The sequence below is a fragment of the Ovis canadensis genome, chromosome X (assembly GCF_042477335.2).
Source record: "Ovis canadensis isolate MfBH-ARS-UI-01 breed Bighorn chromosome X, ARS-UI_OviCan_v2, whole genome shotgun sequence".
NCBI lineage: Eukaryota > Metazoa > Chordata > Mammalia > Artiodactyla > Bovidae > Ovis > Ovis canadensis.
This window is the reverse complement of record NC_091727.1, coordinates 117759360-117775753: the sequence shown is the minus strand read 5'-3', so window position 1 is coordinate 117775753 and position 16394 is coordinate 117759360. Positions and strand designations below refer to the sequence as shown.

Here is a 16394-nt window from a genome sequence, read left to right as displayed (position 1 = left end):
ACACTTATTTGTAAGTACCTTGAGCTCAATGTTTGGGGAAAAGACTGGTAGGAGGTAGAGCAGAGAGAGAGAATTGTTAAAATTGCGGGGTGGGGGGTGGTTTGTAACTGAAAATTACACTTACGGCTATGTTCCTTACCAAAAATATGTATATATTTTAAAGGATAACTAATGAATACAAGTCTTTCATTTTCAAAAGATTTTAAAAAGTAAATTTATTTCACTGCGTTTTATTCACACAGAATTATTCCCTAATGGATGTTCAGCCTTCAAGAATATTACTCCCAACACTGATGAAGAAGGAGCAATGAAAGAGGATGCTGGAATGTTGGATGTCCATTATAGTGAAGTAAGACTCCAGGGTCTACATTGCCAGTTAGATGAATGTAACTGCTTTAAATATATTTAAAATTAAGAAATTATTACAGCTAACTTAATTTGAAAGGTAACTAAGGGTTGATGAACTATAAGGATTAAAACTACTGGGGGAACAGATGTCCCTTTTTGGAATGTGGAGCCCTATCTCTGCAACAGTTCTTACTGTCTAGTTTTAAAAATATACCATATATCATCGTCCAATCACCTTCCTAGAACCAGACCGCAGTGAGACATCTCCATAAAAAATAGAGTTAACAATGTAACAGCTAAGGAGAGGAGGCATCTTCTCCTCTTTTAAAGATGAAGAATTTCTGCTCTGAGTTTCAGATGGATAGTAAACTGCTGCAGTTGTCACTCAGTCAATAAATATTTGTTGAGCACTGACTTATGAGCAACGCTTTGGACTTGGTGATAGAAGAGCTATAAAGTAATTAGATATGCTGATTCCCTGGCGTCCAATGTCTACCTAAAGAGACTACCCACCTACACAAAATAGAGAGAAGACAGACAGTGCCATTTGAAAGATACAGACAGTGTGTTCCCTGCAGAATCAAAGGTAAGCGATAACTTTGGGGGAACACTAAGCGCAGGCGGCTGCGAGCTGGCTCACTAAGCACAGCCGAGAGGAGCTACCCCACGTCCGAGGTCGGGGGCAGCGGCCTAGAGTGCCGGGCTGTGACGGCGCAGGGACGGCCGAGAGGAGCTGCCCTGCATCCGAGGTCAGGGGCAGCAGCCGAGAGGAGCTACCCTGCATCCGAGGTCAGGGGCAGCGGCCGAGAGGAGCTACCCTGCATCCGAGGTCAGGGGCAGCAGCTGGGAGGAACTACCCCGCATCTGAGGTCAGGGGCGGCGGCCGGGAGTAGCTACCCCTCGTCCGAGGTCAGTGGCGGCCGGGAGGAGACATCCCGTGTCCGAGGTAAGGGCGGCGGCCAGGAGGAGCTACCCCATGTCCGAGGCCAGTGGCAGCCGGGAGGAGACACCCCGCATCCGAGATCAGGGGCGGCCAGGAGAAGCCACCTCACGCCCGAGGCCAGGGGCGGTGACCTTAAGGAGCCACCCCGAGCCGGAGGCCAGGGGAGGCAGCTGGGAGGAGCCACCCACGCCCGAGGACAGGGCCAGCGGCCGGGAGGAGCAACCCAGGAGTGGTGGCTGCCCACGCACAGGAGGGTCTAGAGGAGCTATCCCACGTTGAAGGTCAGGAATGGTGGCTGTAAGGAGATACCCCTCATCCAAGGTAAGGAACAGCAGCTGTGCTTTGCTGGAGCAGCCGTGAAGAAATACCCCAGGCCAAGGTAAGAGAAACCCAAGTAAGATGGTAAGTGTTGCAAGAGGGCATCAGAGGGCAGACACACTGAAACCATACTCACAGAAAACTAGTCAATCTTATCACACTAGGACCACAGCCTTGTCTAACTCAATGAAACCAAGCCATGCCTGCGGGGCAACCCAAGACAGGCGGGTCATAGTGGAGAGGCCTGACAAAATGTGGTCCACTGGAGAAGGGAATGGCAAGCCACTACAGTATTCTTGCCTTGAGAACCCCATTAACAGTATGAAAAGGCAAAATGATAGGATACCAAAAGAGGAACTCCCCAGGTCATTAGGTACCCAATATGCTCCTGGAGATCAGTGGAGAAATAACTCCAGAAAGAATGAATGGATAGAGCCAAAGCAAAAACAATACCCAGTTGTGGATGTGACTGGTGATAGAAGCAAGGTCCGATGCTGTAAAGAGCAATATTGCATAGGAACCTGGAATGTCAGGTCCATGAATCAAGGCAAATTGGAAGTGGTCAAACAAGAGATGGCAAGGGTGAACATTGACATTCTAGGAATCTGCAAACTAAAATGGACTGGAATGGGTGAATTTAACTCAGATGACCATTATATCTACTACTGTGGGCAGGAATCCCTCAGAAGAAATGGAGTAGCCATCATGGTCAACAGAAGAGTCCAAAATGCAGTACTTGGATGCAATCTCAAAAATGACAGAATGATCTCTGTTCGTCTCCAAGGCAAACCATTCAATATGACAGTTATCCAAGTCTATGCCCCAACCAGTAACGCTGAAGAAACTGAAGTTGAACAGTTTTATGAAGACCTACAAGATCTTTTAGAACTAACACCCAAAAAAGATGTCCTTTTCATTATAGGGGACTGGAATGCAAAAGTAGGAAGTCAAGAAACACCTGGAGTAACAGGCAAATTTGGCCTTGGAATGTGGAATGAAGCAGGGCAAAGTCTAATAGAGTTTTGCCAAGAAAATGCACTGGTCATAGCAAACACCCTCTTCCAACAACACAAGAGAAGACCCTACACATGGACATCACCAGATGGTCAACACCGACATCAGATTGATTATATTCTTTACAGCCAAAGATGGAGAAGCTCTATACAGTCAACAAAAACAAGACCGGGAGCTGACTGTGGCTCAGATCATGAACTCCTTATTGACAAATTCAGACTGAAATTGAAGAAAGTAGGGAAAACCGCTAGACCATTCAGGTATGACCTAAATCAAATCCCTTATGATTATATAGTGGAAGTGAGAAATAGATTTAAGGGTCTAGATCTGATAGATAGAGTGCCTGATGAACTATGGAATGAGGTTCGTGACATTGTACAGGAGACAGGGATCAAGACCATCCCCATGGAAAAGAAATGCAAAAAAGCAAAATGGCTGTCTGGGGAGGCCTTACAAATAGCTGTGAAAAGAAGAGACGCGAAAAGCAAAGGAAATGTATTGGAGGTTGATGGATGGTGGCTGGGGGCAGAGGCTGGAATGTGGCCTGCCCTAAGTGTCCAGTTGTGAAGCAGCCAGGCCTAAACCCAGCTTGTGACAGGTTCAGGGACCACTGAGGAAAAGAGGAAGACTTGCTGGCTATATAGGAGAAGAGTCAAAAGTAGCACTGAGATTTCAGGTTTGGATATTTATAGAGAAAAGATGGATGGATGATTTTACAGGGAAGGTGTTGAATTCCATGTTTTGATGAGTGTTCAATCTGAAGTATCAGTAGAAGGTTATTGAAATGGAAACAACATCAGGTCATTAGACATTAAGAACTGAATCTAAAGAGAGAGATCAGGGTTGCGGAGCTACATCTGGAAGTCATAGCTGTGTGAGAAGCAAAGCACACTGATAATGGGAGATAATATAGCAAGTGAAGACCAGAGAACCAAGAACTGAATCACAGTGACGTTCACATTTAAGGAATGTGAAGACCAAGCAAAGAAACAACAAAAGGAGGCGACTGAAGTGCTTGCAGGCCCACAGAAATGAATTTTTTAAGGTAGTATTAAGAAACATAAAAAGCAGCAGCTTAAAGTGATAGAGACACACTTTGCACTCTATGAACTGTATTTTTTAAATATAAGCAATTTCAAGCTAGCTTTGGTTCATTTCACTAAAATGATCTGTGCCTAGAAGCTTTACCGCCTACCTCTTGTTTTTTGCCTACTACTTCTCTATGACTGTCTCCTCAGCAGTATAACTAGAGGCACGGATGTAGAGAGCGGACTTGTGGACACAGTCGGGGAAAAGAGAGGGTGGGATGAATTGAGAGAGTACCATTAAAACGTATACTTGAGCATATGTAAAACAGACAGCTAGTTTGAAGTTGCTGTATACACAGGGAGCTCAACCCGGTGCTCCGTGATGACCTAGAGGGCTAGGAGCTGGGGGTGGGAGGCAGGCTCAAGAGAGAGGGTATACACACACACACACACACACACACACACACACACTCTTAATGACTGACTCATGTTGTGTGACAGAAATGAACACTACATTGTAAAGTGATTATCCTCCAATTAAATAAAAAAAAAAAGATTCATAACAGTAGGAGCCTGTCTAGCCTCAAAAATGCTGGAGTGGGTTGTCATTTCCTTCTCCAGGGTCTCTTCCCGACCCAGGGATCAAACCTGGGTCTCCTGCATTACAGGCAGATTCTTCAGCATCTGCACCACCAGGGAAGTCCCAAATGATTAGCACATAGTATGAAATCAATAGATATTTCTTAAGTGAAAAATAATAAAATAAAGATAATAATACTATCCTTATCACTTCACAATAAGCATGAAGGTTCTTTATAAGTGATTAGGTGCTACATAAATGTCAGGCTTTATCACTGACCAACTAGATAGTAAACTTGGCTTTTACTCCCAGAACTTAGAAAACTTGATGTTTAAAATGTGTTTGCTGGATCAATTAATCATAACAGAGAATCAGATCCTTGAATTTTAATCCCAGTTCATTGCTTGACTGTGAAGCCTGGGGTAAATTAATTCATTTTGGGGGTTTTAGTTAGACTTAGATGATTTTCATGTAAGATGTCCAGTTTGTGTGGGCTCAGAGCAGGAAGATTCCAGGGAGTTCATGGGAGATAAATGGATTAGCACAACTGCAGTTATGTCCTTTTTTCCAAACAGCAGCTTCAGCTTAGTCATAGAAGTGGCCTTAAGCCTGACCCTTTTTTGTGCTCTAATGGAAAGTAGTAATATTTCTTATTACTCAAGAAGTATAATCAGTTTCCTATGTAAACACATTTGTTGGAACTCTTTTGTGTTCTACAGTAATAATTTATATGTGCTTTTCATTTCAGGTATACAGATAGAATGATATTCTCCATAGTGCCATTTTATGTTTCGGTTTATATAATAGGGCTTCTTCCTCGTGCGCTGCTGCTGCTGCTGCTGCGAAGTCGCTTCAGTCGTGTCCGACTCTGTGCGACCCCAGAGATGGCAGCCCACCAGGCTCCCCCATCCCTGGGATTCTCCAGGCAGGAACACTGGAGTGGGTTGCCATTTCCTTCTCCAATGCATGAAAGTGAAAAGTGAAAGTGAAGTCGCTCAGTCGTGTCCGACTCCTAGCGACCCCATGGACTGCAGCCCACCAGGCTCCTCTGCCCATGGGATTTTCCAGGTAAGAGTACTGGAGTGGGGTGCCATTGCCTTCTCCCTCCTCGTGCCCTAGCCAATGGAAAATAACTCTCACTGATTTACAAGTTTTATTGAAATGAAAGATACAAACTATTGTTCATTTAGTGGCTTCTTTAAGTAGGTGAATTAACCCATTAATGACTTAATTTGTTTTTACGACTGCATTTCTGACTTTTGAGTTGAAATAGTTTTAAAGATAAATTAACATACCGTAAAATGCACACAACTTGATGGATTTTGACAGTTGTCTACACCCATATAACACCATGGTAACACATTGTCACGAGAAACCAAAAAGTAGAACATGTGCATTAGCCCAGAAAGTTCCATTGCGCCCATTTCCCGTCAGTCTGCCCGGCCCCAATATCTGATGTAGATTAGTTTTTAACAGTATTTGGTGTCATAAAAATGAAATCATTCAGTATCTACCTTTTGTATCTGCCTCTTTTGGTTGGCAGAAATTTTTTGAGATACATCCATGTTGTGGAGTAAATCATAAGTTCTTCTTCCTGGCTAAATATTCTGTTCTCTCGATATAACATTTTAAAACCCATTCTCCAGTGGAAGGATTTTGGATTGCTTCCAATTTGGGACTGTTATGAATAAGGCTGCTTTAAACATTCTTATCTGTGACCTTTTATGGACATATGCTTTAATTGTTCTTGAGTAAATACCCTGCTGGTTCCTCGGGAAGTTTTCTATGTAACTTTATATGAAATTGTCAGTTTTTAAAAGTAGTTTGACCATTTTATATCCCAGCAACAATGGATGAGAGTTCCAGCTGCTTCACTTCCTCACCACCATTAGCTGTTGCTAATCTTTTCATATTTTTGCCATCCTAGTAGACAGGAAGTGGTATCACGCGTCTTTGTGTTTCATTTATCTTTTGTGGAATGTTTGTTCAATTCTTTTGCCCGTTTTAGAAATTGCATTATTCTTTTTGTTGTTGTTGATTTATGGGAGTTATTTGTATATTCTGGATATAAGCCCATCGTCAGATATATGTGCTGCAGATTATTTACCAGTGTTGGATTCGTTTATGTGTTTTCTTCAGTAAGTCTTTTATTGAGCAGAAAGTTTTGATTTTGATAAAGTCCAATTTACTCTTTTATGGTTTATTTGTGTGTGTGTGGGTGGGGGTGTATATTTGGTCTAAAAAATCCTTCCTTACCTCGAGACTGTGAAGATATTGCCTGACATGTTCTGCTATGAACTTTGTTCCTGAGTTTTATGTTTGGGTCTATAGTCTCTTTAGAATTCATTTTTGAGCATATAATGAGATAGAAGTCAAGATTCATTCTTTGTAGACAGGTATTTTACATTGTCCACACCATTTGGGGAGAAATAAATCTTCTTTTACCCCTGCTGAATTTCTTTGGCACCTTAGTTAAATTTCAGTTCTTTATATGTTTGTGATCTATTTCTAGACTCTGTTTTGTGCCACTGATCTATTTGACCATGTTGATACCAATATCACACTCTTGATTGCTGCAAGTTTGTCAGTTATGGAATAATATAGTGTTAGTCCTTCAAGTGTTCTTTTTCAAAGTCACTTTGGCTATTCTGTATCCTTTGATTTCCATATAGAATTTCAGATCATCTTTTCTCTTTCCTCAAAATAGCCTGCTGGAAGCTTTGTCGAGCTTTTGCTACATTTATATATCACTACGTGGAGAATGGATAGCTTGAACAATACTGAGTCTTTCAATCAAGTCTTGTTTAGGTTTTTAATTTCACCCAGCAATATTTTGTGCTTTTTCAGAGTAGAAGTCCTTTCCTGGATATTTTGTTAGATAATGGATGTTCTGATGCTACTGGAAATAGTATTGTTTGGTTTTTTAATCTTATTTTTCAATTTGTTGTTGCTAGTATACATAAATTGGAACAGGCAATGGCAGCCCACTCCAGTATTCTTGCCTGGAGAATCCCATGGATGGAGAAGCCTGGTAGGCTGTGGTCCATGGGGTCACTGAGAGTTGGACACGACTGAGCGACTTCACTTTTACTTTTCACTTTCATGCATTGGAGAAGGAAATGGCCACCCACTCCAGTATTTTTGCCTGGAGAATCCCAGGGACAGAGGAGCCTGTTGGGCTGCTGACTGTGGGGTCACACAGAGTCAGACATGACTGAAGCGACTTAGCAGCAGCAGCAGCAGCAGCAGTGTACATAAATACAGTGTTTCTGTATGGTGATCTTATGATCTGCAACCTTGCTAAATCCTCCTACTTGTTTTAGTAGTTTGTATATTCCTTAGGATTTTCTACATACACCATCATGTCGTCTGCACAGAAAGATAGTTTCACATTTCCTGATCTCTTTCCCTTCTCTCTTTCTTTCTCTCTTGCCTTCTTACACTGGCTAGCACCTTCAGCACAATGTGAATAGAAATGATAAGAGAAGACAGTTTGACTTGTTCCCAAATTGAGGAGAAGAGTGTTCAGGCTGCAGGTTTTTAATAAATGCTCTTTATCGGATTGAGAACAATCTCTTCGATTCCCTATTCTGGGTGGATTCTTTTTTAACACTGTGAAGGGATACTGAATTTTTGCAAATTCTTTTTCTGTTTACATGGCTCTTTCTGTTTACATTGGATTTTTGCTAATTGTAAACCAACTTTACATTCCTGGGACAAACATTACTAGTTTTTAATAGATTTTTTTTTCCCCAGTGTTCCTACTTTCTACTGTTGATAGAAAATTTAACTATTAAATGTTAATATATAGATTATTCAAGTAGCAATATTTAATGAACATCTATTTACTACCACCCTGCTAGTGACTGAAAAATACAGTATAATAAATATGTTGTCCCTACACTTAAAGAGTCACAGCCTACTTGTAAAGTCAGATACTTATATAACGGGCAAATATAGTGATAAACATCCACCCAATGTAGTATCATAGTAAGAAAAATAGGCCTCTTGTGTCGCTACTCTGTGTTATTCAGGCGAAGGATCCTGGAAGAGGTGAAATCTAACTTTTCTTACAGGGTTAACTAAGTGAAAGGGATTAAAGGACACGAGGGTACAGAGTGGACAAAGGCACAAAGTTAAGACAACACCATGGTGCTTCCGAGAAACTAATAGTAGTTCATCAGTGCTGGACATAAAGTACAAGGCTAGCTTGAGGAGTGATGATTTTATAAACTATCAGCCAGATCGCTGCAAACCTTATGTGCCAAATGAAGGAATTTGTCCTTAGTTCTGCAAATGATGGGGAGCCATGAGATTACAAGGGAAGAGGGATGTAGTCTGGTTTGTATTTTAATCAAAACCCTCTGGCAGATTTGTGGAGGATAGATTTGAAAGTGCCAAGGCTGGAGGCAGGAAGATCTGTTAGAAAACAATAATGACATCTTGAACCTTAGAAACGAGTATAGAAATGGAGAGGAAGGGTCAGATTTGAGAAATATTTAGGAAGTGAAAGTGGCAGAACTTGACGATGAACTGATTAGAGGATGAGTCAAGACTGAGAGTGTATTAGTTTCCTAGAGTTGCCATAACAACGTACACAAACTGGGTGATTTAAAATAATAGAACTTTATTGTCTCACAGTTCTAGAGTCCAGAGGTTGGAAATCAAGGTGTCAGCAGGGCCCTGTTCCCTCTGAGACTCTGGGTAGCAGCCTTCCTTGCCTCCTCCTAGCTCTGATGGTGGCTGTTGGTCTTGGATTTCCTTGGCTCGTAGTGACATTACTCCAGTCACTGCCTCTGTAGTCACATGGTGCTCTCCCTGTTTGTCTCTGTCCTTTTGGAGTAAGGCTCACCCAGTAAATCACTGCTGCAAATAAGTCACTCAAGTATGACATCAACTTCACTCATTGTTATCACCAGTGACCCTATTTCCAAATAAGGTTACATTTGGAGGCAGTGGAAGTTAGGGCTTCAGCGTATCCTTGTGAGGGACACAGTTCAACTTACAACAAAGAGTAAAGTCAAAATTGCTTTTAGTTTTCTAGTTCAGAGTCTATAGGATATGACCCCTGGTTAGGTAGGAAATGCAAGGGAAAGAGCTAGTTTAGAAAAAAGATGAATTCAGAATTGACTACAGACATACTTTAAGAGCCATTGTAGCAGTCACTTCTATAGGTCTGAAATTCATCTCTTTAAGATAGAAACAAACTGTTCAGACTTATGGATAGTATGAGTAATTGGCATCATCCTTTCATTGTTGAGAACATGAGATGATGGTTGTTTTATAGAAGCTGTTATTATGGCAAAAAGATCTCTATCTTGAGGTATTATATTATCATTCTCACTAGTTTTAGAACCAACAGTTAGGAATGAGACCAAAATCACATCATTTAATGAACACTGATGTCACTGATGTAGCAGCTTGAAAATTGTGAAATTCCCTTAAGACTCTATTAACTGTGTGTAAATATAATTTTAGTAGAAATCAAAAATCATGGACCTTTATAGGCTTAGTGGTATTTACTGTGCTAGAAATTTAATATCCTCAGTTTGGAAAATACTTCTCAACATGTTAACCATTTGTAACTATGGATTACATCTTGATTATGTGCAAAACAAAGTAAATAGTAGTTTACTATTGTCAATATTCATTTCATACTTTTAAGAATGTGGTTTCAATACCAAATATTTCAAGTATGTCATTTAGAAAATATAGTCACACAACAATACTCCTTCTGTACATTTCCTTAAATGTAGTACATTCTGTTTTTTATTCATTTGAAATAGTTCAAGCTACATTTGCCCAGAGCTCTAAAATTATCTCTAATTCCTCATTACATTTTTTTCTCAATGCAGGAAGTTTTGCTGGAGTTGCTGGAACATTGTGTGGATGGCTTATGGAAAGCAGAGCGTTACAAAGTAATTTCTGAAATTTCCAAGTTGATCATTACAATTTATGAGAATCGTCGAGAGTTTGAGGTATGTACCTGATATGTTTGCACCATGCACCTATATATTTTATTTTGGTCTTAAGTTGCTATCTTTAAAAAACGCTGAAATGTCCTAAAATTACAGTCCTTCCTTCAGTTCAGTTCAGTTCAGTCGCTCAGTCGTGTCCGACTCTTTGTGACCCCATGAATCGCAGCACACCAGGCCTCCCTGTCCATCACCAACACCCAGAGTTCACTCAGACTCACGTCCATCGAGTCAGTGATGCCATCCAGCCATCTCATCCTCGGTCGTCCCCTTCTCCTCCTGCCCTCAATCCCTCCCAGCATCAGAGTCTTTTCCAATGAGTCAACACTTTGTATGAGGTGGCCAAAGTACTGGAGTTTCAGCTTAGCATCAGTCCTTCCAAAGAAATCCCAGGGCTGATCTCCTTCAGAATGGACTGGTTGGATCTCCTTTCAGTCCAAGGGACTCTCAAGAGTCTTCTCCAACACCACAGTTCAAAAGCATCAATTCTTCAGCACTCAGCTTTCTTCACAGTCCAACTCTCACATCCATACATGACCACTGGAAAAACCAAATGAAATTAAGGATGCAATGTTTAAAATATATATTGGAATTAACATTATGCCAGTTGTTCCTACAGCATTTTTACTAGCAATCTCCCCTTCTCCACTCATGGCAAAGAATAATCCATGTTGTCCTCACTAAAAACAAAAAGTTACTGGATTTCCATGATGTCTGGGAAGAGATATAGGTGTAATTCTATGCTGTGCAATTTGATGGTGAGACTAAGGTGCTAACAGATGACAGTAGTGGAGATAATAAGTTCCTAGGAATTACCCTTTTATGAGGAGCTTTTCCAGTTTTGTCTGCCACATAAATCTTTGATCGAGGGGAATTACTAAAGAACAGTAGTATAGCTGTTGCCACCAGCACTCAACAGGACTTATTATATTCAAGAATCTGAGTCTATATCATAATTTTCTACCCCTGCTATGCTGGAAAGCGGTGATTTAAGACTCAAGCCATTTTTAAAAACAAATCAGTTTATCCTTAAATATATGTAGCAAGTAGCCTTTCATTGTTGAAGGGTCCCAGAGTAAAAAAATACATTTAATGTCATCTGTGTAGCGTTCTAATCTCTTTTCAAAATTGGCTCTTATCAAACTCACTGTTTCTTCCTGGATTCTGGGTCTTCCTACTCTTTGCCCTGCTTTTGCTGTATATGGGGACATGCCTGAAAAATCATAGTGGATTTCAAGTGATTATATTAAAAATGAGTTAAGTAATTAAATCTATGTCCTGCTGATGACAAACAATAGCTTATGAGACAAGACAAGAATTGGCATTGCTCTTTCCGTCAAAGCATTGCCTCCTAGGAACCTTTGTAAAAGTGCCAAAGTACCTGCTCTCTTACTCTCAAGTTGAAGACCAGGTTATTAGAAACCCAGAGAATATTCTGCTACTCACTTGACTAATAGGGAAAAAAGAAAAATATATATTCCCTACATATTAAAGGAAACAATAGTTTCTATTGGGGAACTACTCCTATTTCCTTGTAGAGAGGCAAGCATCTGAATAGATTCTGAAGCATCCTGCATGGGATGAAGTAATTCTTCAGTGTTCTTTATGGGATGAGCTGAAAAGTGTCAACCACAGTAGCCATAAAGGGAGGAACACTTCCCTCAGATTGGCTTCAACTGCAGAAGATAGTATGGAAAGAATGTGAAAGAAAGAACATCTGCTTCTGGTCTGCCCTTTTAGCATTGAAATGAAATTCACCAGCGTACAATGAACCATTTTGTAGTTTGCAGTTCAGTAGCATTTAGTGCAGTCTTAATATTACGCTCCAACCACCTGTCTCTAGTTTCAAAACATTTTTATCTTCCCAGAAAAATCTCCGTCTCCTCCCAGGAATCACTCTTCACCCCATCCCTCACCCCGCTGGTGACCACTAATCTGCTTTCCGTCTATGGATTTGCCTCTTCTGGATGTGTCATAAAAAAGATGAATGCAAGATGTGACCTTTTGTGTCTGGCTTCTTTTACTTAGCATAATATTTAGAGGTTCATTCAAGTTGTAACTTAGATCAGAACTTCATTCCTTTTTCATGGCTGAATGATATTCCATGGTATGGCTATGCCAAAATTTGTATGTTTGGGTTGTTTCCACATTTTGGCTATTATAAACAGAGCTGTTGTAAACAGTTATGAGTAAGTTTCGGTATGGGCATGGTTTTGTTTACCTTGGATAAATACCTAAGAGGGGAATTGCTGAGTCACAGAGTAATTCTGTTAACTTTGAGAAACCACCAAATTGTCGTCCCCTTTACCTTCCCACCAGCACCTCTGATTGGCACTTGTGTTTGGGGCTTCTTCTTAGAACCTAGTAATGTGGCATCCTAGTGAATGTGAAATGGTGTCACATTGTGGTTTTGCTTTCTATTTCCTTAATGAATCACGATTTTGAATAGCTTTTCATGTCTTTGTTGGCGGTTTTCATATAGTCTCTGGAGAGATGTCTATTCAAGTCCTTTGCTCACTTTTAAATTGGGTTGTTTGTCATTTTGTTGTTGAACTATGAGAGTTCCTTATATTTTTTTGGATAAGAAAACATCAGATATGTGATTTGCAAATATTTTATCCTGTTCTGTATGGTGTCTTTTCACATTTGAGATAATGTTCTTTGCATAGTACATTCCCTTTTCTGAGCGTGTAGAAGAATATATTTTTTGGAAGTGTCTGTGAGCTTGTTATAAAAGCATTCCCCACTCAGGCTTTTGCCGTTATTTTTGTGTCTGCATTTTACTTTCCTCACTTAAAGTTTGCATGATCATTTATTCCCATCTTTCCACCTTAGGGCTCAAGCAAAGCATTTTGCTTCCTTTTCAGTTACAACAATTCAGACATAAGAAAAAAGTAGTCAATAACGCAGTAGTTTTAATGTATATGCTGCCATTGATATATGAATGACATGAAGCATGATATTTAGAATTACAGTGTTATTTGACCATTTTAAGCTCTACCCTCTCACCTAAAGTTGTTAAGGCATTTTTTCTGTGACCATGGGCAAAGGGAGTGTGAGTGACCCACCAAGACCATTTTGAAAAGGAAACGGTATTGCTTTTTTCCCCTTATGCATTTATTGTAGACATTTCATAACTAACCAAAAAATAAAGCTAATTTGTTAATTCTCATATTTTCAGAAACTTAAGTTTATAGAACTCTTCATGGAACTTACACAAAAATTTTGGAGGTTATGCACGCAAAGAAAAGACTTTCAGGCACCTTCTTCAGAGTTGCCTTTTATGGCCCAGTAAGTATACTGTAGTTCATCAAGTTGCTTTCCTTTTTAAACATTCACCTTGAATTATTAGGTTACCATAGCAGCAGCTACTGGTTCTAGGATTCTGTCTGGGTAAAGCACCTGTCCCAACAGCAGGTGTGACCCTTTTCTCATGTAATGTTCACTTTGGTTTCTATATTTAGTCCAAGAGGGCAGAGCACAGCATATAAGATTTGAACGTTTCCTTCAGTTTCATTTTCAGTCAGGCTTCTTATGTGTTTATTTAATATCCAGTACTGAAAGTTTTCAAATAAAAATCAGGTAAGTATGCAAGTGATGAAAACTGAAGTGTGAAAACCTTTAGGCCAATGATATGCTCATATGACGGTTAGTTTGAAAGTTCTCATTTATTTCAGCTACAATATATGCATGTGGCTTCTAGAACTATTGTTTAAAATCTATTTCAACTACATTATTTCTGATTACTTAGTAGATGTTCTCTAAATGCTGCATTTGCTTATAATGCTTGTAATGTACTGTATGTTTAACTTTATAATAGTCTTTTTTTGAAGAAGGGGATGGAAAGGAGTACATCTATAAAGAGCTTACTGGCCTCTCAGAGGTGTCCCTGAGACTTGTTAAACTTTATGGTGAAAAATTTGGTACAGAGAATGTCAAAATAATTCAGGATTCAGACGAAGTAACTTGCCCTGCATTTTGAAATCAGTATTTATTAGTTTCAGATGTGGCACATTGCTTCTGATTTTTTCCTTTTTTAACTGGTGGAGGAGAGGCATGGGAAATAGAGTCTTTCCAGATCCTAAAAGAAAGGACAGGGGCTTTGGAATCGGAGAGAAGGATTCAGATCTCCATTCTCTGCCACTTTACTAGCTGTGTGACCATGGGGAATATACTTAACCTCTCTGGGCCTCATTGTTCTCGTTAGTAAAATTAACTTAATAATAGTGCCTTCCTCATAGAGTTGTTGCATGAATTCAGTTCAGCTCAGTCGTAACCTACTCTTTGCGACCCCATGGAGTGCACCACGCCAGGCTTCCTTGTTCCTCATCAACTCCCGGAGCTTGCTCAAACTCATGTCCATTGAGTTGGTGCTGCCATTCAAGATTCTCATCCATTGTTATCCCCTTCTCCTCCTGCCTTCAATCTTTCCCAGCATCACGGCCTTTGCCAGTGAGTCAGTTCTTCGCATCAGGTGGCCAAAGATTTGGAGTTTCAGCTTCAGCATCAGTCCTTCCAATGAATATTCAGGGTTGATTTCCTTTAGGATGGACTTATTGGATCTCCTCGCAGTCCAAGGGACTCTCAAGAGTCTTCTCCAGCACCACAGTTCAAAAGCATCAACTGTTCTGTGCTCAGCTTTCTTTATAGTCCAACTCTCATATCTATACATGACTACTGGAAAAACCATAGCTTTGACCAAATGGACCTTTGTCAGCAAAGTAATGTCTCTGCTTTTTAATATGCTGTCTAGGTTGGTCATAGCTTTTCTTCCAGTGGAGCAAGCATCTTTTAATTTCATGGCTGCAGTCACCATCTGCAGTGATTTTGGACCCCAAGAAAATAAAGCCTGTCACTGTTTCCATTGTTTCCCATCAATTTGCCATGAAGTAGTGGGACAGGATGCCATGATCTTCATTTTTTGAATATTGAGTTTTAAGCCAACTTTATCACTTTCCTCTTTCGCTTTCATCAAGAGCTCTTTAGTTCCTCTTCACTGTCTGTCATAAGGGTGGTGTCCTCTGCATACCTGAGGTTACTGATATTTCTCCTGGCAATCTTCATTCCAGCTTGTGCTTCATCCAGTCTGACATTTTGCATGATGTACTCTGCATATAAGTTAAATAAGGAGGGTGACAATGTACATCCTTGATAGTTGTAGGGATTAAATTATTCAGTGTATGGAAAGTGATTAGAGTTCCTGATATATAGGAAGGCATTTGATAATAACATAGAAACTAGCATGCTCAATAGAAGTTAGCCATTATTGTTAATGTTGTGCCGCATGAGTGTCAATTTCATACTTTATGATTAAAAACATCTCAGGTGGGACTTCTCTGGTGGTCTAGTGGGCAAGAGTTTGCCTGCCAATTATGGAGACACAGGTTTGATCCCTGGTCCAGGAGGATTCCACATGCTGTGGGGAACCTAAACCTGTGCACCAAGCTACTGTGCCTGCACTCTGGATCCTGGACACCACAACTAGAGAGTACTCCCAGCTCACGACAACTAGAGAAAGCCCACACACCGCAGCAAAGAAGATCAAATGCAGCCAAAAATAATAATAAATAAATGTGATTTTAAAAGAAAAATCATCTTATGACACACCATTCACTCTTAAGATAGCCTTAGTTCAGTAGTTACATTTGCAGTGATGTAGGTTTAGGAGAGATGCCTTGATCTAAAGATGATCCATCCCACTAGACCCTGCCAAGGCAAGGATGAGAAAGGTTCCAGCAAAAGAGGCCGTTTCTTAGAAACGCATAGTTCCAGATAGAATTGCGGAAGAGCACAATGGGAATGACTGATTGTCCTTAGTCACCATGGGCATGTTCAGGATGAGAGCTGATTTTTAAGGTAGGAAAGACCTTTAATACAGTGCAAGATCTGCCGGCCCCAGAAATACGTACCGAGTGACTGTGATGTGCATGGTGCTCTGCAAAACACTTGCAGCATTGCCAGAGTGAAAAGCCCTTGGCGATGGTAAAGACACTTCATTTTCTACCATGAAAATGATCTCTTCACTTTGTAAATTTAGCTACAACTTATGGAGATGATTTTACCTTGAACATATGCCTTGGACATTTAAAAGTAGGTATACTGACAGGCCCAGAATTCATGAATATTTGGCAAAACCTCTCTGCTTCTTATCAGTTTCCGCCTTCTGTGTTGTTTTATTGAATTAAGAC

General features: G+C 40.3%; 1 pseudogene; it reads left to right on the top strand.

The window, feature by feature from the left end:
* Positions 1 to 242: 242 nt before the first annotated feature.
* Positions 243 to 16394, top strand: part of LOC138931193 (dedicator of cytokinesis protein 11-like) — a 34027-nt pseudogene continuing 17875 nt past the window's right edge.